Below are 23,123 nucleotides of genomic sequence, written 5' to 3' on the forward strand. Positions count from 1 at the left end.
CTAATTTACTCACATAGCCCAGGACTCTATAGAGAAATTTACCTAAACACATTATCACATGATCAGTCAACACAGGAAGTGGTTAACAGGTTAATATACTGACCAAACTAAAATGGGCCTATGTTAACGTAAACTCTCCGTAAAACATCCAATGAAACATGCTTCCTGCCCACTGTTGCAGGGGCAGTTAACTGGCAAACTTGTGTAATAGATTAACTACCAGAACTGGTTCAGCAACAGGCAAGGAGCTCAGGTATCTAAATGCTAACCCCAGGTATGTCACTGATTTGAAAGGCGATCAAGAGCACTGAACTGAAGTTCCTCTTCATGTTTAGGGGACTCGGGACACAGTCTAAAAGAAGAACCCGTATTTATGAAACCTCAATAATGTTCGAAATGTCCAGGTAAAAAGGAAAAAGCACAAATTCTAACTACGTTGCGTAATTACTGCTTTGTCAGGGTTCCAAGTGTTCAAATGGGATAAACATACCACTCTCCATAATGATGATCTCTAGGGAGAGACAGAGCCTGCAGAAATGGAAAGTGAAAATAATATGAGGAAGGCTTTTGCTTTTTAAATGTGTGTGCTGTTGGATTTGTGTAATAACAAAAATAAACTTGTAAAAAAAGGCTCAAAGTCTTGCCACACTTAATTTTTATCTGCATCCACGAGCTTGACCTCAGATTCCACATCCCATCGTCTAATGAAGGGGTAACATGGAGGAGAAAAGCTTCATTCATTCTGCCCCCCTCATCCTCTCCAGTTCAACTAAAACAAGGCTCATCTTATAAAGGTTTTATCCACTCCTACCCAAATGTTTCCATTTCATCAGAAGCAAGAGAAAAAAATCTTGAAGGACTTCACCTTTCAAGTATTTTAAAAGGAAAGTAACCTTGGAACTTGAGAATTAAGACTGAGTGTGACACTCCCTGGACATTCCTCAGGTAACAAATGCACACCGCCCAGTTCCAGTGTTATTCTCTCTCTCCTCCTGGTACAGAAGATGCAAGGGGAGCCTGAGGGCGGAACCTGATGGGAAAGGCCAGAGAGCAGCCTCGGCCTTCAGTGCTCACTCATTCTTCCTAGCCTGGCTCTCCTCTGGCTCCAAAGAGCTTGAAGAGAAAGATACAAGTGAGAGGTGCATTGAAATTAAGGTAGATGTTTAAATAATATCAGGCCCCTGCTGAGCCTCTATTTCTCCATCGATAAAAATACTATTTGCACCCAGCCGGAGTGGGTCAGTGGTTGAACAGGCCCATGACCAGAGGAGGTCATGGTTCGATTCCTGGTCAGGGCACATGCCTGGGTTGCGGGCTCAATCCCCAGTAGGGAGTGTGCAGGAGGCAGCCAATCAATGATTCTCTCTCTCCTTCTCCCTTCCTTCCTGAAATCAATAAAAATATTTTTTTTTTTAAAAAAGAAGCTCGCCCTGGCCGGTTTGGCTCAGTGGATAGAGCGTCAGCCTGCGGGCTGAAGGGTCCCAGGTTCGATTCCCGTCAAGGGCATGTACCTTGGTTGCGGGCACATCCCCAGTAGGGGACGTGCAGGAAGCAGCTGATCGATGTTTCTCTCTCATCGATGTTTCTAACTCTCTATCCCTCTCCCTTCCTCTCTGTGAAAAATCAATAAAATATTTTTTTTAAAAAAGAAGCTATGTTCTTAACCATTCCACAACACACAGACATTTCCAAAATTCACTTGTTCCTTTAATACTGATACACACAGGAGTATTACTCAAGACCAAGACCTAGTAAATTATACTTATCCCATCAGCACATGGAGGCCATTTGGTTCTGCTTCTAGGCCAGGGGCATAAACGAGCAAGTTCACAGTCTCCCAGACTCACTTTTGTTTCTCCTTACCCCACCCCCAACCCACTGAGAAACAGGTCAGAAGAAAAACGATTTGCAATTAAATCTTTCCTTTTTGTGGGACACACGACATTAACAGTAAACTTACAGGGTTTAACAGGCACATATAACCTGAAAGAATATGTGGGATCATTTTAAAACATACTCTCCCAGCTCAAACCTCAAATCGGCAGCGGTTGCTAAGAAAACACATGGCCAACTTCGAGACAACAGGATGACTCAGACAGGAGCGTGTTCACCTTCCAAGTCTCAGAAACCATCACCAACACAGTCTTGTAATCAAATCATCAGCCTGTGGTTATAAGCATTTGGGAGTTTCCTTTCATTGGGCTCAGAAGGATATAAAGTCAGTTCTGGACTAAACACTATTTATAAAAGTAATTATTACCCAACTGAGTTGCAGCTTGTTATAATGAAAAAGGTACAAAGACTACAAAGGTAACAGACTTTCTTTTAAACACAAGTCCATTAACAGAGAAAAAATTCTTACTCAGTGTCATCAAATGAGTGACTACAAAGGCTATTCAAGCAAGAGAATGCTAGTAATCTTTTTCTGTTAACATACAAGGGTGAACACACCTTTAACTCTTTTATAAACAGAATTTATAATAGTCGTTCCTTTTTTTAAAAATTTTTATTCTGAATAGCTAGCTCCAATTTTAGAACTAAAAGCTCTAGCATGCATTATCCTATCAAACAATCTCATCATACACTGACTATAGCCTATCATAGTACTAACAGCTTAGATGCATTTGAGCTGTGGGTTGTTTAATTATTTCTTTTGGAGGCATGTGGAACAGTCTTGAACAGCTTTATTTATTTTTAATTTTCAACTACAGTTGAGATTCAATATTATATTAGTTTCAGGTATACAGCATAGTGGTTAGACATTTATATAAATTATGAAGTGGTCCCTCCTCCCCCATAAGTCTAGTACCCACTTGGCACCATACATAGTTATTACAGTATTACTGACTATAGTCCCTATGCTGTACTTCACATCCCCATGCCTGCTTTAGTAACCGCCAATTTGTACTTCTTAATCCCATCACCTTTTCACCCAGTCCCCACTCCCCCTCCCATCTGGCAACCATCAGTTTGTTAGCTTCATCTATGAGTTTCTTTCTACTTTGTTTGCTTATTTTGTTTTTTAGATTCCACATATAAATGAAATTATAGGGTATTTATCTTTCTCTGTCTGACTTATTTCAGCTTTACTTCTTTTAAAAAATATTTATTAACATTTGAAGCTTTATGTACACTTATTTTCTTATAGAGAGATCGAGGAAGAGAGAGGGAAGGAGGGAAGGGGAGAGAGAGAGAAAACATCAATGTGAGAGAGAAACATCAATCAGTTTGCTCCCATACGCTCCCCAACTGGTGAGCAAACCCAAAACCTGGCTATGTGCCTTGACCAGGAATTGAACCTATGACCTTTTGGTATACGGGACAACTCTCCAATCAATTGAGCCAAGCCAGTCAGGGCTCAGCTTTACTTCCTTTGTTGCAATTTACACTTAAGGTAAAAATTACTTCTAAGTAATTAGCATTTTTAAAATGAAAATTATCTAATACCTATGGTATGACCCATTAATTAATGGGTCAGACAGTCACAGCCAAAAGTGAACATTTTAGTCGTAATACAATCAGTTTTTCTCAGGATATCATAACTTGTACTCCAAAGACAGTGGGAGAAAACCTGTCTGTGTAAATTAGTTCTGCCCCCTTTCTCCAAAGATGATGAACTCTCTGATAGCCTGAGTTCTAACTAAAGAGGTCATCTCTAATCTTGATGAAAAGACTGTGCAGAATGCTGAGATTTTTTTTTAAAGATGTATTGTTCCTCCCTACATGTTAAATACCTTTTTCTTTCCAAATGAGGCAACATAACTGCTGAAATGAATGAGAATTTATAATGTATTATTATAATGTAAATTTTTAATGCATTAAAATTTGCCCAGAAAACTGCAAAAACTTCTTATAACATCTCCCTTCCCAAAAACTTGCCTTTCTAATTTAAGTTTCTCCTTCCGGCACAGTATTCCAATTTTGGCAGTGTATGGGTGTATATTCTTTCTTTCTAGCCTAGAATATTATCTATAAGTATAATGTGTATATTGCTATCATGATGATGGTACATAAAATGTTTTGATAAAATGTTTTCACGGTTATAACCAGTATATTTATTTTTAATGAATTTTACTGTTTTGTTTCACTCATCTTTTGTGTAAATAAACTCCAGGTAAGCTTTATAATTTGTTATGAGCAATAAAAAAAGCTATGTGATTCAGTTTCAAATTCATCTTTAGCACCTTAACAGCTCAAATAATTTAAAATCTAATTATTGATTAATGAAATTATACGATGTATGGAATTTGCTTCAAAATAATCCAGCATACAGCCCTAGCTGGTTTGGCTAAGTGGATAGAGCATTGGCCTGCAGAATGAAGGGTCCTGGGTTTGATTCCAGTCAAGAGTACATGCCCAGGTTGCAGGCTCGATCCCCAGTGGGGGGTCTGCAGGAAGCAGCCAATCAATGATTCTCTCCCATCACTGATGTTTCTATCTCTCTCTGCCTCTCCCTTCCTCTCTGAAATCAATAAAAATATTTTTAATTTAAAAAATAATAACCCAGCATGCAGGGATAGGTGAGGGTATAGGTAAAACCAAATCAGCAGGATTTGATCATTATTAATACTAGGTAATATTTACATAGAAGTTCATTTCACTATTATATCTGCTTTTGAATATATTAACATTTTTCATAATAAAAAATTTTTAAATCGAACTTACTATTTCTCCAGTGTCAGGTGTAACTTTACCCATGTCTATTTTACCCACATAGCAATTCATGTTTTACATGACACTTCATTAGTGCCAACACTGCTCTTAAAGCACGGAGGGATAGAGTAAATGGAGTCACTATAGTCAAGTTGCTAAGTTATTAAAATCAAGTAGGTGGAGGTGTGAGGAAAGGATTCTATTCTTGCTTTAACTAGCCTGGGAACTTGAACTTTTGAACTCTCCAGTCCTGCATCAATACCTGGATATATACCAAACCTCCAGATAACCCTCTGACTACCCCGCTGAAAGACTAAGGAAAGAATGTCCAGGTATCCAGACCATCTGACATCACTCTCCATACCTGTGATGATCTGAGTTACCATCCTGGACCAATCCGGAGGCTAAGAATACAGAACTAATTCTTCTCACAGATGTCTTTCTTACTGTAAGAACTCTTAGCTTTTCTTTCTTCTTGAGAATACATTTGGGGTTTTGCCTAGTTGTCTTCCTAGGGTTTGCAAACCCTAAGACCCTTGAATAAATCGTTATCATCTATTTCTCGCCAAAGCCTCCAGACGCTTTTTGAATTTGTTCAACAGTACAATGGAGCACATTTCTTACCCATACTCATAGAATTTAGGAGCTGGGGGTGATCTAATCCTCTGTGCTGGCAGTTTCACAGCCTTGAGTGTGCATCAGAATCACTTGGAAAGCTTGTTAAACACAGGTTGCTGGGCCCCACCCTCAAGGCTCCGATTCAGTAGGTTTGATGCTGCTGGTCCTAGGCGGGCCCTTTTTGAGAACCCCTGCTCTAAGCTTTCTCCCACCGCCCTGTTCGTGTCTCCATTGTAGTGATCACAAATTACCACATTGGAGTGCGCGTTCCTCTGCTTGTGGGCTTTCTCTTACTAGACAAGCTGGCTTTCTAAAGGCAAGGGACATACATTTTCAATGTGCGAGCGCCCAGATTCAATAAACATCTATAAAATAAATTAACTTGTTGAATGCACTCAGTTTTTCTACTCGTTAACAGTTGAATATTGGTCAATGTTCTGTATTAACATTCAGAAGAGAGGTACATTGACACACCCAGATGGAGAGTAGCTACTCACTGATGACCAACTGCAAGCCCTGGCAGTACCTAAAGGAAGATTAAGAGTCAGCAGGAACCAGAATAACAAGGAGAAGGCAAATTCCAGAGAGACAAGAGCTGCATCTCAGACCACAGTTTTCAATCAATGAACAGGAACGAGCAGAAGCTTGTGGCTCACTTTTGTCAAATGTGTTACTTGGACCCGAGGAGCCATCACTGAGTGATTTTTCATCTCAGACACTATCAAAAGAAAGAAATGCTTTCAAACTCATCTTTCAATGTTTCTCAGGGCCTGGAAATTGTCAGCAGGGGCAGACCATTCCTTCTCCCCCTCCCCCTCCCCCTCCCAACGCTGCTCAGAGGGAAGACAGGAAGCAGCAGTGCCTGACTGGGGCTCCCCAAGCCCAGGTGCTCTGAGGGCTGCGATGCCCCACGGGACCCTGAGGCATCATCCTATCACAGCAATGAGCTCCTCAATGACAACGGCGTGAATTTCATTTAAGAAAGTGAACGAGGCTCTGATTTCTGAATTTCACTCTTCTTTAAAATATATTCTAACTTGTAACATATGAATCCAATTACCTCAGTATGTGATTATTTGTTATTTTTATTTAACAACAGTAAAATAAAATTACAACCTGTATAACTGCATGGGTAAAAACATATGGCTCTATTATATTACTTAGATCCCCTTAAAAAATGATTGCTCAAACAAAAATAGTAATGTAGTGTGGGGTTTATAACAGACAAAAAACAAAATGTATAACAATAGCACAAAAGTCAAAGGAAGAGAAATGAAAATAGACTATTACAAGGTTTTCATACTGTACATGAAATAATACACTTGAAGGTTAACTGTGATGTATGCTAAAAACCCTAATGCAACCACTAAGTAACAAAATAAACAATACCTAATTAGCCAAAAAGAGATAAAACAGAATGATCAAAATTATCCCATAAATCCAAACAAAGGAAGAAAAAAATGAACAAAAGAAACTGAGAACAGTGAGAAAAACAGAATACAAATAGCAAGATTTATACCTGACTATATAAATAATCATTATAGCCCAGCCGACGTGGCTCAGTGGTTGAGCACTGACACGTGGACTTAAGGGGCCCGGGTTCGATTCCTGATCAGGGCACATGCCCTGGATGCAGGCTTGCTCCCCAGGAGGGGGCTCAGGAGGCAGCCTATCCATGATTCTCTCTCATGGATGTTTCTCTCTCTCTTTCCCTCTCCTTCCTCTCTCTAAACAAATCAATTTTAAAAAATTTTAAAAATAAAATAATCATTATAAATGGTCTAAACATACAAATTAAAAGGCAGAGACTGTCACCTTGGATGAAAAAGCAATACCCTTCAAGGGGATGGAGCATAATTCTCCACTCCTTAAGTGTGAGCTGCATAGTGACTTCTTTCCCAAAACGTACAGTCCAGAAGGGAGAGAAGAGGAACTTTACGGTGCAGGAACCCGACAAACACTGCTGCAGCCAGGTGGTCAAGGCTGACATGAAGAGTGATAAGCCGTGTTCCTCTGACATGGTGTAACTAGGATGCACGTTCTTTTCAGGTGCACATGAAACATTTACCAAAATAAACTATATTTTGGGCCACAAGATATTTCTCAACAAATGTAAAAAGATTCAAGCCATAGAAAGAATGATCTTTGACAAGAATGGAATTCTATTAGAAATCAGTAAGTGGAAGATCTCTGGAAAATCCACAGATATTTGGAAACTACGTGATATACTCCTTGGGTGGCTCGGGGTCAAAGAATAAATCAAAAGAATTTTTTTAAGTATTTTGAAATGAATAGAAATGAAATCACATCAGATCGAAATTTGTAAGATGTCAATAAAGCAGTACTTTGTGAGATGTCAATAAAGCAGTACTTAGGAAGAAATTTACAGAACTAAACACCTACATCAGAAAAGAAAAAAGGTCACAAATCAATGACGTAAAGAAACTAGAAAAAGAGAAAATTAAACATAAACTAAGTAGAAGAAAAAAATAATAATAAGGATCAGAGTGAAAATCAATTAAATAGAAAATAGTGGGGGGAACTCTTTATGACCTTGAGTTAGGCAAAGATTTCTTTGGTACAACGTCAAAAGTACAATCCATAGAAGATTAAATTGATAAACTGAACTTAATTAAAATTTAAAACTTCTGGCCATCAAAGATGCTGTTAAAAGAATGTAAGATGAGCAATGTTAAGACAAGCAATAGATTGAAAGTAAATATTTGCAAATTATGTATCTGGTAAAGGACTTGTATTCAGAAAATATAAAATCTCTAAACTCAATAAAGAGAAAGCAACCAACTCTATTTTTAAAATATGGGCCAAAAAATGTAAACAGGAACTTCAACAAAGAAGATATATGGATGGTAAACAAGCACTCATTGCAAGAAGCCAGACAAAAAAGAGAACAATTTACATAAAATCCTTAAAATGCAAACTAATCCATAGGGTCAGAGCGCCGTCTCTAGTTATCTGGAGAAGGGGGAGAAGGGTGGAGGGAGGGGCCGGAGGAAGAAATGGCTTACAGGTCTACATATGTTAAAAAAAAATGAACAATTTTACACCGTAAATGTGTGCAGACTACTATAAGTCAATTATACTCAACAGAGCTGTTATTAAAATGACCACACAAAACTGCAAAGTGTAGACAATCTAATCTAATAATAGACAAATATGCAATTGACCGCACCTTCGCTACACCTAAGCCACACCCACCTGCCAATCAGGACGAGTATGCAAATTACCCCAACAAAGATGATGGCTAATTTGCATATCAAGACAGCGTTGAAAGAAGCCAAGAGCTGCAGAAGGGAGTAAAGCTTCCAAGAAGCAAGCAAGCCACGAGGGGCGGGGGAGGAGAAGGGAGGAGTGAAGTCAGGGCCGAGGCGAAGGGGAAAGCAGGCGGGCTGGTGGAGAAGGCGGGGCGGGCGACAAGGGCGGAGGGGAGGCGGGGCCGGGGCAAACGGGAAAGCAGGCGGGCTGGCGGAGAAGGCGGGGCGGGTGACAAGGGTGGAGCGGAGGCGGGGCCGGGGGCGAACGGAAAAGCAGGCGGGCTGGAGGAGAAGGCAGGGCGGGCGACAAGGGCGGAGGGGAGACGGGGTAGAGTGCAGCAGGAAATCCTATTGCAGGATTTTTCCTGCCTTGTGAGGACACATAGAGAAGGTGGCCATCTGCAAGCCAAGAAGACAGTCCCCCAGAACCAAGCCTGCCAGCATCTCGATCTTGGACTTCCCAGCCCCCAGAATTAACATTTACACTCAGGAAAAAAAATCCTTGTGGAGGGGCCACAGCCTGGAAGGAACATGGTCCCTGAGTCACTGCTTGGAGCTGCCCGGGAGAGCAATCCTACCAGAAACACCAGTGATGGACTATCCGGTGGGTGAAACATACACTCTCATATAGCCAACTTTAGGACTGTTTGTTACACAGCAGTTAGCCTACGCTACCTAATACATGCGGATATTTAAGTTATCTGTCAGAGAATAGATGATCTTTTTCATCATTGGGGGGTGGGGTGAGAAGAATATAACCTGCAATTTATGAAGGATTACAGGCTTTAAGCATTCATGATTTTATGCCATTCCAGACACAATCCTTTATTTGGTAAAAGGAGGAAAAGAGGCATATGACATAGATATGAAATCAAGCAAGGGGGGAAAAAATGAACACAGTGAGGCCTTGAAGACTAGGCATTTAACATTAACATGACTTCTTAATTAAAATGCAGCCAATCTGAAATATCTCATAGTAACAATTATTATTATTATTTTGTTTTTCCAATTTGGCCTGTCCCATTCCCAGGTGGAATCAGATACTTCCCTCATACCATAGCCACCCCCCACCCCCAGAATACATTTTTCTAGCATGCCACAGGTGTACTGCAATGGCTTAGCTTCCTGCTAGAATACTAGATGAACAGCTCCATCAGAATAGGGACTATGTCTTCTGATGTTACATAATGTGGCCAAATGTAAGTGCTTTGGAGTCTGAGAGCCTGGCTCCCTATCTTAAGCTGTGCTATCCACCTACTGTGTAACCTCAGAAAGTTACTTAATCTCCTGGATGTCCAGTTTTGTAAACTACAACACAGCACTCATAGGGTATATATGAGGACTCAAAGTGACTTCATCCAAACCTTGGCCTACGAGGCGCTGCATCTTTCACCTGATTACCCCTCTGCCTTCATCGCGTCCTCTCCTTCCAGCTGTCATACTCAGCCACGAGGACCATTCCTCAGTTCCGATAAATCCACACACCTCCACAGAGTAGCCTTCTTACTACTAACTTAGGGACCTCTGGTTACTCTGTCTCAGCATCCTGTTGCCCCCTTCTTTCCACCAAACAAAATTCATTCAACCAGTAGTTCTTAAGGGCCTACTGTACGCCAGGCCCTGTTCCAGATTCTGAGGATACAACCGTGATACAACCACATAGCTGGAGTAGGCAATCTAGTGGGGGAAGACAGGCCACAAACAAAGGAGTAAAATAGGGAGTGCATTAGATGGTCACAAATGCTCTGGAGGAGAAAAAAAAAGAACTTGTGAAATGGGGAATGGGAGTTGCAAAAGTGTGGGGGGAGGGGTGATTTTAAATCCTGGGTTTAGTGAAGCCTCACTGAGAATAAAATTTGAGTAAAGAAGTGAAGGAGGTCAGAGAGAACTATACAGATATGGGGACTAGACAGGGGGTATTGCAGGCAGAGCAAACCGCCAGTCCAAAGGTCCCCAAAGAGCAAAGAAGCTTGTTTGGCTGTGAAAGTATGAGTAAGAAGAGCAGCAGATAAGATTAAGAAGGTGTCAGGATGGGGGACTGAGGAGGACCAGATGGGGTAAACGCTGGGGCCACTTTCACTCAGAAGGAGACGGGAAGCCATTGAGATGTGATTTACATTCTAAAACCTGTGATTAGCGTGGTAATGCTTTTTATGTCCTGCCCGACTCCCCACTAGATAAGCACAGAAACCACAGCCCTCCTGTGCATGATAACTCCAGCAGCTAGCACATTGCAGGCACTCAATAAATACTTATTAGATGAATGTAACATGTGTACTGGTACAAAATAAGCATTCCATAAACGGTATTATTATTTGGCACCCCAGAGTCCAGCACAGTGGAAGGCATATGGTAAAAGCTTGTTTGAGTAAACGAACAAATAATGTTGTGAAGTTATTGAAAATCTGTCTTTAAAACATGAGTAATGACAAATGAATCAATTGCTTTCACCCTGTCCCTTACTTATTAAGACACAACGGGCTCCACTTCTGAGCTTTGCATTAAACTTTCACCCCATGCTACTGAAAATAATAACACCCTTGTGACTCAGTTCTCTCAGCAGACGCAATATCCTGCAAACACAATTAATACTAATGCAGCGACATGCTTGTAAAATGTTCAACTGGGTAAACTCATCCACCTGATTTTTTAATAAAACTACCTTAATGTACAAGACCAAGTTGACTCAAAGTGGTTTGATTTTGACTTTTGTTGAATCCCAATAAGGATCCTTAATTCAAACATGTGGATAAAGAACGAAGGATTTCCTTTTTTTTTTTTTTTTTTTACTTATTTTGGCTTGTCCAGTCTTCACTATGAAAAAAAACACTTAAGATTAGTTACACCTGTTCCCTTCACCCTAGGTGTGGGTGGGTGGGCGGGTGGGAATAAGGCCCTTGGGAGTCTCAGCAGAGATGTCCAGAAAGAAAACTCAAGGAATTACGCATTCGAGTTTAAAAAAACACATCGAATGTTCCATCTCATAAACGTGAACTCTCTCCCCTGATGTTTACACTGACTCAATGGCAGCGACCCCAGAGGTAACCAATGGGAATCCCCACCCCTAAACGCGGTCCAGCCTTTCCTAGCGCAACCACTTCCTATCTGGCAAGGGGGACTCCGGGGCGAAGGAAACTCTTAGAAAGACATATGAGAGTTGCCTGAAATCAAACAAACTTTTAAAAAGAAAAGATTGACGCCAAAGTTTTGAGCGGCCAGAAAGAACCTGCTCGGTTTGGCTGGGACTTGCTGGTGCTTGTGCACAGCCGTGCCTGCTGGCAGCTCGCTCAGACGCTCCCGGCCACTAGGGGAGGGGCAAATAACAACTTTCGGAAATAACAGGCGTGCACAAAGGCAAATGTTACCCTGGACTCCTCAACCTCCATCAAATAAGGGGGCAGATGCGGATTCGGGCAGTACCGATTCCCCACAAGTTCGCCACCGCCCGCTTTTTTTTTTTTTTTTTTTTTTTCCCAACAGAAGAAAAATAACCCAAGGAGGGGAAGGTGCTACCGTCAGACCCTCCAGGCAATTTCAGACAACAAAGACCCCGAGCCATCAAAACGGAATTATAATCCGAGCCATCCCAGCCGCCCGAGCGCTCGGCTGCCGGGCCCGCCGCGGTTCCTCGAGCGCCCGGGCCCGCGGGTCCCCGCGCCCTCTCCAGCCGGGGGCGCCCCCGCCCGCCGCTCCTCGGGTCCCAGGGGCGCGCCTCACGCCGCCCACGATTTGGCACAATCTGCGCCGCGGCTCTCGGCTCTCTCTCTCTCTCTCACGCGGCGTTCAAAATCTTTCCCGCCCAGGCGTGACGCGGGGGACGAAAACAATCAGCGGACCCCGAGCGCTGGGGCCTGGGCCCGACAGGAGCGACGGGGAGAGCCGGGGGCGCGCTCCCAGCGCAGCCCCCCGCGCAGCCCCCTTCCCAGCCCCGCGGACCGGCGGGCCGGGGCCGGGAGGTGACACAAAGAAGCCTGGGAGACCAACGCCACCCGCCGGCGCTCGCTCCGATCCCGGGGCGCCCCGCCCGCTGACAAGTTTGCGGCGCCCTCCACGCACCCCGCTCTCCCCACCCGGGCAAAGTTTCCCGCGGCCGGGCTCGGACCCCGGCATCCGGCCGGTGGCCGTCCCTCGCCGCCCCCGCCCTCGCCCCCGGCTCGGGGACCTTCCTCCCCTCGCCCCCGCCCCTTCCCCTCCCTCCGGCGGTTCCTCCCTCCCCACCGCAGCCCGCTCACTCCCGGGCGCAACGGGGTGCTGGGGCCCCCGCGGCCGCGCTCACCCGCTGCTGCCCGGCGAGGGCGCGGGCTGGGGCCGGCCCAGGTTGGCGCCCCGCTGGCCTGGCTCCCTCGATCGCCCCTTCGGCTCGGTCTCCTGCTCGCTTTTTCGGTTCGGCCGCGGGCTCGGGGCACAGCAGAGCGCGCTCCACTCCTCGGCGCTCGGAAAGCTGCAAACCACGCCCCGCGCCTTCCCCGCCCGCCCGGGGCCGCCGAGTCCCGCGCTCGCCGCTCGGCGGCCAGTGTCGAGCCCGCCCGCGAGCGCCGGGGGCGGGGCAGCCCGCCTCCCCCCGCACGCCCCGCGGCAGCCGGGGCTGGCAACTTTCTTTCCCTGGGTTGGAACATCACAGAATGGTCTCAGTGGGAAGCTAACGCAGAATGCAGGTTTACGGCCGGGGGAGGCTCGGGCGGGGTGGGGAGATGGGTGGAATGCCACAAACGCACCGTAATAAGCTTTTCTGGTGAGCTGCAACGAGAAACTTTTCTAACATTCCTGGATGTCTGTGTCTTGGGTGGAGGGTGGAGGGTGGAGGACGGAGGGGGCGGTAAGAGCAGTTCTTCAAATTAGCTTCCAGACCTTAATCAAGTCATTTACCTTGGAGGAGCCTTTGTGAGATGAGGAGTTTGGATTAGATGGTTTTAAAGATCTGGATCAGTCCTTCTGATAGCGTGGTCCAGACTTCAGGGTCACCTGCAGGGAAGGGGCGGCGCTTGTTAACAATGTAGATTATTGGGTCGCTGCCTCCCACTGGACGCTGGGGAGTAAGAAGAGCCTCAATCTTAGGAAACGATACACAAATTCCAGGTCTCGAATTCAGTGGAAACGGAATCCTTGGGAATATGTCCTGCAGGTACCAGTTTGATTTTCCAGCCAATTACTCAATGCCTTTGGACTCAGGATGGCATCATTGACCCCCCACTCGCCTGCTGTGCAATCACAGTATTACTAAGGCCGGAGAGGTCCTAAATGAAAGGTATGGTATCAACTCACTACTATTACATAAAGAAGCAGTGACTTCGAAGTATTTCTCACTTGAGTTTGTATCACAATCACATTCTTCCAAGTCCAAATTCAGATATGTTGTATGGGTACAGAATCTTGCTTGAATGACCTAATTAAATTTGGTGCTTAGGACTCAAACTAAATGGTTAGGAGACAAGAGCTTTGATAATGAACTCAGTTAATACACATTAATGGGGGAAAAATACTTGTACATTGTACCCACAATTTAGGGCAATTATTTCAAAAACGTGTACCTCTGTGGGAAAACACAGAGGATGATTCAGGTAAATTACTTTAAATGCACATTTTATTGATCAATAGCTCAATTTTTATCAGAACAGCACACTACCAGTCATGTCATCCTTTGTATTCTAAGATAATCGCTCTGATAATATCACTTCTCTTCTTGACCTACCTACATCTGCATTATTTATTATTAATGGCCTGGGTCACAGCAAAGAAATAAAGCAAGAAGATCCTTCTGGTCCTGGGATGTCTTTTCATAGAAAAGTCCTCTTTGCCTGATGTAATACATGCAAATAAAAGATCCAGTTGTGAGGTGAAATTGGGCTCCAGTTGGAGCTGTCTACAAAGCATTGTCTGCTATTTTCCTTCCCTGTTCTATTCATTCTGTTCATTTTCATTTTACATCAGTTGCTTTCTTTACAGTAAATATTGCAAAATCATCATGGCAACACTGGAGAAAATGTTCATAATTTCTTAATTATTGTTCCCTTCTAGGTATCTATATTACAAATCCTCCAAGTGAAAGGACTATTGCTCCATTTTGTATCTAGTGCGCTTAAGAGAATCCAGAATAAACTGTCTCAAAATATTTTTAGATGTCCCCATGCGGGGTCTCCTAGGCACACTAGTTTGAATATTAACTTAACATCTACTTTTAAATCAGTAAAGTAGACTAATGGCTGTAGTACTGAAACAGATCTTCCGCACTTTGAAATGAAAATAAAATGTAATGCTAAGCCAAACAAAGACACACCTGGATCTTTTGAAACACAACACTGAGCATGTGAATGGATGGCTCGTGTGCGTACACACCTGGCTGGCAGGGTAAGGGTTCCCAGGAACCCAGCCGTGCCCACATTCTCCCATGCACCAAAACACAGACATGGTACAACAACATAGTATGACGCCATGCTCTGCCTCTTGGCTATTATTTACACCAGGCCTCTGTGTTTACAGCAGAAGGTCGATAGCCTACCTGAGAGACTTTGCCAGATCCAGTTGTGGTAAACACAAATTTTGCAAACTGATACAACGGAAAGCACATCTGGGACTTGGTACACAAGCATGCTGTGGCCTGTGTGACGACTACCGAAGCATGAATACATGCTGCCACGTTGTACCGGGTAGGACAAAAAATGTGATCTGAGGCACTCAGGCGCGTTGGACACCCTCATGCCATGAAAGGAACTAAATTCATCACTCTTCAAGTTAGGCAGCAACTCCTCTGTCACAGCACGGATTTCTCTGGAGTTGTTTGTTCCATTTCTGCATCCCGCACTGGAAGGTGAGTTCCTTGTCTTTGTCTCCGGAGAGCCTACATAAGACAGGCAATGGATTTCATCCTGGGAGCAAATTCTACTCTTGTGCTTGGATGCCATGTTGAGAAGGGTTGTGGGGTTGCATCAAGGTTTGGCAAGAAAGAATACAAGATGATTTATAATTGAGTCTCCTTGTATGCATATATGCATAACCCATGGACACAGACAATAGGATGCTGAAGGCCTGGGGAGGGGTGGGGAGGCTGCAGGCTGGAGGGGGTTAATGGGGGGGGGGGGAAGAGACATGTGTAATACTTTCAATAATAAAGAATTATTTTTTAAAAATTTAATAAATAAATACACTGAAGCCAATTGGAAGAGTTTCCAACTGGCAAAATCTAGGAAAATTTGAACATCAAATTAATTAATTAAAGTAATAGATTTTAAGTAAGCCATTTAATTAAAGAGAAAATTATGAATCCATACTGATATCAAGCTATTATTCTATCAATAAAAATTTGATAATGAATAAAAATAATAATAATTGAGTCTCTGCCATGGGCACACAAGGGTGGTATTAATACTACTATCAAGTTCTTATCAACCCTGATGGTAGGAGACAATAATAATAAATGATTGGCTGATGAATAAGTGAAGGTAAGAACAACACAAAGTATCTTTACCCAAAGAGGCAGATATAATATTAATTTGAAAAAGGGTGAGACCAACCTTACTACTTGTCTCTATTTCATTAGCAATGTTATTGCTAAAGACAGAAGGAGAGTGGCTTAAAGCTAAACACTCCTTGTTAGGATGCTAACTCTGAGTCCCTCAAGGAACAAACTTTCGCTACAATATTTTTTTACCACATTAGGAGCACTTGTATAAGCCAGGGATGAAAATAGCTGGCCAGGAAAACAGCAGCTCTGTTCCTTTGTCCAACAGTCCAATCACACCCTGCAAAGGCCTGAGCTCCTTATCTCTTTCTGGTCTTGTTTCCTGCCAAACCTGAAAACGAACACAAATAAATGGCTAATTGCTCCCTTGACCAATGTGGTCTTTCTGACCATTGTCCTGATTCAAGTAGAAAGTTGTGTCCAACAACATGCAATTTGGGCACTGCCAATTTATGCAGTAGATTGTCTCCCAAAATTCTGAACCAACAGAACAAGTTCCTGCCAATTGAATCAGAGTCCCACATTCTAGAGTTTGAAGAAAAGTTAAAAGTCATGATTCAATGTAAAGTGGTAAGCATGGAGCTTGGTGGACAATAAGGACTCAACAGATGACAGTCATTATTGCAATCATTTTCAAAAGCACTTTTATTGAAATGGTGAATTAAAGTACTGGAGTCTTAAAAATTCTGTAACTCACCTCATTTTACACAGGAGAAGATTGAGGTCTTAGGGTAAAATACCTAATGGCATAAAACTAGTGGTGGTGGGGAGAGAGAGAGAGAGAGAGAGAGAGAGAGAGAGAGAGAGAGAGAGAGAGATTGGGTCCTCAGTCCTGAGGTATTTTTTATCTCCTCTCTAAAGGGACGGAATATATATATATATATATATATATATACACAGACACACACACACACACACACACACACACACACTGAGTAGCCAGATTATTATGATCTCTGAACACATAATAATCTGGCCACTCAGTGTATATCCTATATAATAAAAGGCTGATATGCAAATTGTCCCCTCGACCAGGAGTTCGACCAGTAGGCAGGCCAGCCAACTGCCCATGTCCCCTCCCCCTGGCCAGGCTGGCCGGACCCCACCCATGCATGAATTCATGCACTGGGCCTCTAATATATATATACATATATACACTGAGTGGCCAGATTATTATGATCTCTGAACGCATAATAATCTGGCCACTCAGTGTGTGTGTGTGTGTGTGTGTGTGTGTGTGTGTGTGTGTGTGTGTGTGTTTCAGAGAGGAAGGGAGAGGGAGAAAGAGATAGAAACATCAATGATGAGAGAGAATCATTTATTGGCTGCCTCCTTGCATGCCCCCTACTGGGGACTGAGCCCACAACCTGGGCATGTGCCCTTGACTGCAATCGAACCCAGACGCTTCAATCCACAGGCCGACACTCTATCCACTGAGCAAAACCAGCTAGGGCTACAGGGGAGGATCTTAAGGGAGGACCTTAGGGGAGGTCCCAAGGGAGGATCTCAATAGAATATTGATCAGCTTTCCCAGGTGTGTCCTTTCAGGGTCGTGGTCTCCACTGACTGCTCAGTGCCAGGATAGGGGGTCATTAGTCATCAAGGCTGGTCCCGATGTCACCCTGCCTGGCCTTACTGCTCTTCTGGGCCTGGAGCTGAAACACAACTGAGACCTAGATGTTATCTCTACTTTGACCAAAACTGTCTCTGTGATCAACAGACCCAAGACTCTGCTTCCAGGATAATTTGATGTGGGTCAGAACATCATCATCCTGAGTGCTTAATGCTTAAGGGAGTAGTGGTGCTGGAATGATTTCTTAAAGACAAAGGCATGAAAAGCATTAACCATAAAGGGGAGGAAACACATTTAAATTAAGAACTTCTGTTCATCAAAAGACACCATCAGCCCTGGCCAGAGTGGGTCAGTTGGCTGAGCTTCCTCCTGTGCACTGGAAGGTTGCTGGTTCGATTCCCCCAAGGGCACATGATGCCCGGGTTGCATGCTTGATCCCCAGTAAGGATGTGTGCGTGTTTGGGAGGCAACTGATCAATGTTTCTCTCTCTACCTCTCCCTTCCTCTCTCTCTAAAAATCAATTAAAAATCTTTTTTTAAAATATATTTTTAAAAGGCACCATTAAAAGAGTGAAAAGAATGCAAATCAAAATGACAATGCAGTACCATCTCACACCAGTCAGAATGGCTATCATCAACAAATGACAAGTGCTGGCAAGGATGTGGAGAAAAAGGAACCCTCGTGCACTGCTAGTGGGAATGCAGACTGGTGCAGCCACTGTAGAGAACAGTATGGAGTTTCCTTGAAAAACTAAAAGTAGAACTCCCATTTGACCCAGTGATCCCACTTCTAGGAATATAGACCAAGAAACTAGAAACGCCAATCAGAAAGGATATATGCACCCCTATGTTCATAGCAACACAATTTACCATAGCTAAGATTTAGAAACAGCCTAAGTACCCATCAGCAGATGAGTGGATTAAAATACTGTGGTACATCTACACAATGGAATACTTACCATTTGCAATAGCATGGATGGAACTGGAAAGCATTACGCTAAGCGAAATAAGCCAGTCAGAGAAAGATAAATATCACATGATCTCACTCATTTGTGGAATATAATGAACAACATAAACTGATGAACAAAAACAGATCCAGAGACAGAGAAGCATCAATCAGACCGTCAAACCTCAGAGGGAAGGTAGTGGAGGGTTGGGGGAAAGGGGAGAGATCAACCAAAGGACTTCTATGCATGCATACAGGCCTATCCAATGGACACAGACAACAGGGGGGTGAGGGCATGAGTCGGGGGGGCAATGGGGCTATAAGGACACATATGTAATACCTTAATCAAAAAAGAGTGAAAAGACAAGTCACAGAAAGAAGATATTTTCAACACATGTCATGAATAAAGATCTAGAACCCAGAATATGTAGAACTTATACAGTATCAGTGAGAAAAGGTAGACAAATGAATAGAATAGTTGAACTGCAATTTTAGAGAAGAGAACATCCAAATTGTCTATAAGTGGGGGGAAATGTTTCACCTTGTTATTAATCAGAAAAAAATTAAATTAAGACCATAATGAGGTAACATTTTTACCCAGTAGATTGGCAAAATCTAGAAATCAGAAATACAAAGTGCTGTGAGGATGTGGGTCAATAGGAACTCTTATGCATTGCCAGTACAAGTGGAGGTTGGTAAAACCATTCTGAAGATTAATCTCACATCTCTTGTAAAACTAAAAATTTGCAAACTATAAGCTTTCCACTTCCAGGTATACACTATGTATATCTTGGATATGTACAAAATGTACATGTATATGACATGTACAAAAATGTATATGTAGAAAAATAACTCACATGTACATTTCTAGTATCATTTTTTAAAAATAAACTTTAGCCGAAACCGGTTTGGCTCAGTGGATTGAGCGTCGGCCTGCGGACTGAAAGGTCCCGGGTTCGATTCCGGTCAAGGGCATGTACCTTGGTTGTGGGCACATCCCCAGTGGGGGCTGTGCAGGAGGCAGCTGATCGATGTATCTCTCTCATCGATGTTTCTAACTCTCTATCTCTCTCCCTTCCTCTCTGTAAAAAATCAATAAAATATATAAAAAAAATAAATAAATAAACTTTACTGAGGAATACTTCACTTAGAATAAAATACACAGACTTTAAGTAAACAATTCAAGGAATTTTAATGAACATATATAACTGAGCTACCACTTCCACATTCAAAATATAAAACATTTAGCCCTAGCCAGTTTGGCTCAGTAGATAGAGCATGGGCCTGTGGACCGAAGAGTCCTGGGTTTGATTCCAGTCAAGGGCATGTACCTTGGTTGCAGGCTCCTCCCCAGCCCTGGCCCTGGTCAGGGCTCATGCAGGAGGCAACCAATTGATGTATTTCTCTCACATTGATATCTCCCTTTGTCTTTCCCTCTCTCTTCCACTCTCTCTAAAAACCAATGGAAAAATATCCTTGGTTGAGGATTAAAAAAATAGATAGATAGATGATAGATAGATAGATAGATAGATAGATAGATAATAGATAGATATGTTTATGTATACCTATACATATATATAACATTTACATAAGCCCAGAAAATTTTCCTGTACCCCTTTGTTTTCTATTAGCACAGATGAGTTTTATCTGTTCAAGAATTCATAAAAATAAAATCAGACAGCGTGTATTCTTTTGTGTTGGCTCTTTCCTTCAAATAATGTTTTTGAGATTTACTTGGTTTTAAATGGATCAGTTTACTTATTTTTATTGCTAATTAATTTTCCATTGTCTGAAAATATCACATTTGATGATTATCAATTGGGTTGTTTCCATTTGGGGTTCTTATAGATACATCTGCTATAAATACAGGGGTAGGCAAAAGTAGGTTTACAGTTGTGTGTATGGAAAATAATACAATAATTAATAAATAATAATACAAGAATAAACTCTGTGTTTTGCATACTCACAACTATGCAAAACACAGAGTTTATTCTTGTATTATTATTTATTAATTATTGTATTATTTTCCATACAAACAACTGTAAACCTACTTTTACACCATCCTGTATTCTGTACAAGTCCTTGTGTTTTCATTCTTCTTGGGTAAATACCTAGAAATACAATTGTTGGGACATTGAGTAGATATATCCTTAAGTTTTTTAAAGTTCTTATATTGTTTTTCAAGTGACTGCATCATTTTACACTTCCACAAGCAATGTACAAGATTTCCAATTACTATAGTTGGTATCATCCATCTTTTTAAAAAAAACTTTTACAATTACAGTTGACATTCAATATTATATTAGTTTCAGGTGTACAGCATAGTGGTTACACATTTATATAACTTATGAAGTGATTCCCCCCAATAAGTCTAGTACTCACCTGACATCATACATAATTATTACAATACTTGAGGCCCAGTGCACAGATTCATGCACCGGTGGGGTCCCTCAGGGTGGCCTGCGAGGATTGGGCCAAAACTGACAGTCCAACACCGCCTGCCACTCCTGCCTGCCCTCCCGTTCATCCCAGCCCCACTGCGCCTGCCGCAGGCTCGCGTCCAGTCAGTCCCAATCAGGAGAGGCTCGCGCTGCCCCAGCGGCACTTGCCAGCTATGAGCCGTGTCTGGCACCCCTCAGTCAGGAATACTTCACAATGCTTGAAGGAAATTGGCTTAAAGCTAAACACTCCTGCTGAAACCGGTTTGGCTCAGTGGATAGAGCATCGGCCTGCAGACTGAAAGGTCCCAGGTTCCATTCCCGTCAAGGGCATGTACCTTGGTTGCGGGCACATCCCCAGTGGGGGGTGTGCAGGAGGCAGCTGATTGATGTTTCTCTTTCATCAATGTTTCTAACTCTCTATCCCTCCCCCTTCCTCTCTGTAAAAAATCAATAAAATATATTACTAAAAAAATAAAATAAACACTCCTTTACCAGGGGACAGCTCCTGCATTGAGTGTCTGCCCCCTGGTGGTCAGTGCGCATCATAGCATCTGGTCGTTCAGTCATTCGGTCATTCAGTCACTTAGGCTTTTATATATATAGATAGATTACTGATTAATTTGTGCAGGGGGGGGGGTCCCCTCAGCCCAGCCTGCACCCTCCCACAATCCTAGACCACTGGCTCCTAAGTGCTCACCTGCCTGCCTGCCTGGTCAACGCTTACTGCCCCCCTGCTGTCATGGTCATCCCCAACTGCCCCCCGTGCCAGTGTGCTCGCCCCCACCCTCCCTCCCCACTGGCCTGCTCGCCCCCAAATGCCCCCCTGCTGACCTGCTCACTCCAAACTGCCCCCCACCCGCTATCCTGATCACCTCCAACTGACCCCCACTGACATCCTGCTTGACCCCAACTGGCCCTCCTGCTGGTCTGCTTACCCCCAATGGCCCCGCCCCCCACCAGCCTGATCACTCACAACTGCCGTCCCATCCTGGCCTGCTCACCCCCAACTGCGCCCCCTGCTGGTCTGCTTGCCCCCACCTTCCCTCACCACTGGCCTGCTCGCCCCCAGCTGCCCCCCTGCTGGCCTGCTCACTCCAAACTGCCCCCCCTCACTATCCTGATCACCTCCAACTGACCCCCACTGACATCCTGCTCGACCCCAACTGGCCCTCCTGCTGGTCTGCTTACCCCCAATGGCCCCGCCCCCCACCAGCCTGATCACTCACAACTGCCGTCCCATCCTGGCCTGCTCACCCACAACTGCCCTCTCCTCTTGGCCTCTACCTCAGCCCCTCCACCAGGGCCTTGTCCAGAAGAAGGTCCAGAAGGTCTCCTGGAAGGTCTCCCAGTCTAATTAGCATTTTATTAGTATAGATAGAGGCCTGGTGCATGGGTGGGGGCCAGCTGGTTTGCCCTGAAGGGTATCCCAGATCAGGGTGGGGGTTCCCTTGGGGCAGTGGTCGGCAAACTCATTAGTCAACAGAGGCAAATATCAACAGTACAACTATTGAAATTTCTTTTGAGAGCTGAAAACCGACTTCTGCGCATGGGCCACGAAGTTTCAATCACACTGTACGTGCGCGCCCGCACGTGGTATTGTGTGGAAGAGCCATACTCAAGGGGCCAAAGAGCCACATGTGGCTCTCGAGCCGCAGTTTGCCGACCACTGCCTTGGGGCATGGGGCGGCCTGGGTGAGAGGATGAGGGCCATTTTCAGGCTGGTCAAGCCCTCTAGTGGGGACCCTCACCCCATGGGGGTGTGGCCAGCCTGGGTGAGGGGCTGAGGGCTGTTTTCAAGCTGGCCACACCCCCTTCAGGGTGGGGGTCCCTACTGGGGTGCCTGGCCAGTTTGGGTGAGGGGCTGATGGCTGTTTGCAGGCTGGCCAAGCCCCCCAGCCGGGACCCTCACCCCATGGGGGTGTGGCCAGCCTGGGTGAGGAGCTGAGGGCTGTTTTCAGGCTGGCCACACCCCCTGGTGATCCAGGCTCCCAGCCCCTCCTTTTTTGCCTTTTTTTTTTTTTTCAGCGCCTCCTTGAGCAGAAGCCAGAGCTGGCTGGAAACAGGTATCTGGGATTTATTTATCTTCTATAATTGAAACTTTGTAGCCTTGAACGGAGGCCAGGGCCAGCCAGGGCAGGCAGGAAGCTTGGCTTCCTCCATCGCC

At 44.0% G+C, this 23,123-nt stretch overlaps 1 protein-coding gene across 1 annotated transcript in view; it reads right to left on the minus strand.

Moving 5' to 3' along the window:
* SYNE2 (spectrin repeat containing nuclear envelope protein 2) overlaps positions 1-13,022 on the minus strand; it is a 307,542-nt gene extending 294,520 nt beyond the window's left edge. The window contains exon 1 of the mRNA XM_054715998.1: positions 12,820-13,022. The gene's annotated coding sequence lies outside the window, so the exon portion shown is untranslated. The remainder of the gene's footprint in view (positions 1-12,819) is intronic.
* Between the last annotated feature and the right edge of the window lie 10,101 nt (positions 13,023-23,123).

Source organism: Eptesicus fuscus, chromosome 5 (genome assembly GCF_027574615.1).
Source record: "Eptesicus fuscus isolate TK198812 chromosome 5, DD_ASM_mEF_20220401, whole genome shotgun sequence".
NCBI classification, from domain to species: domain Eukaryota; kingdom Metazoa; phylum Chordata; class Mammalia; order Chiroptera; family Vespertilionidae; genus Eptesicus; species Eptesicus fuscus.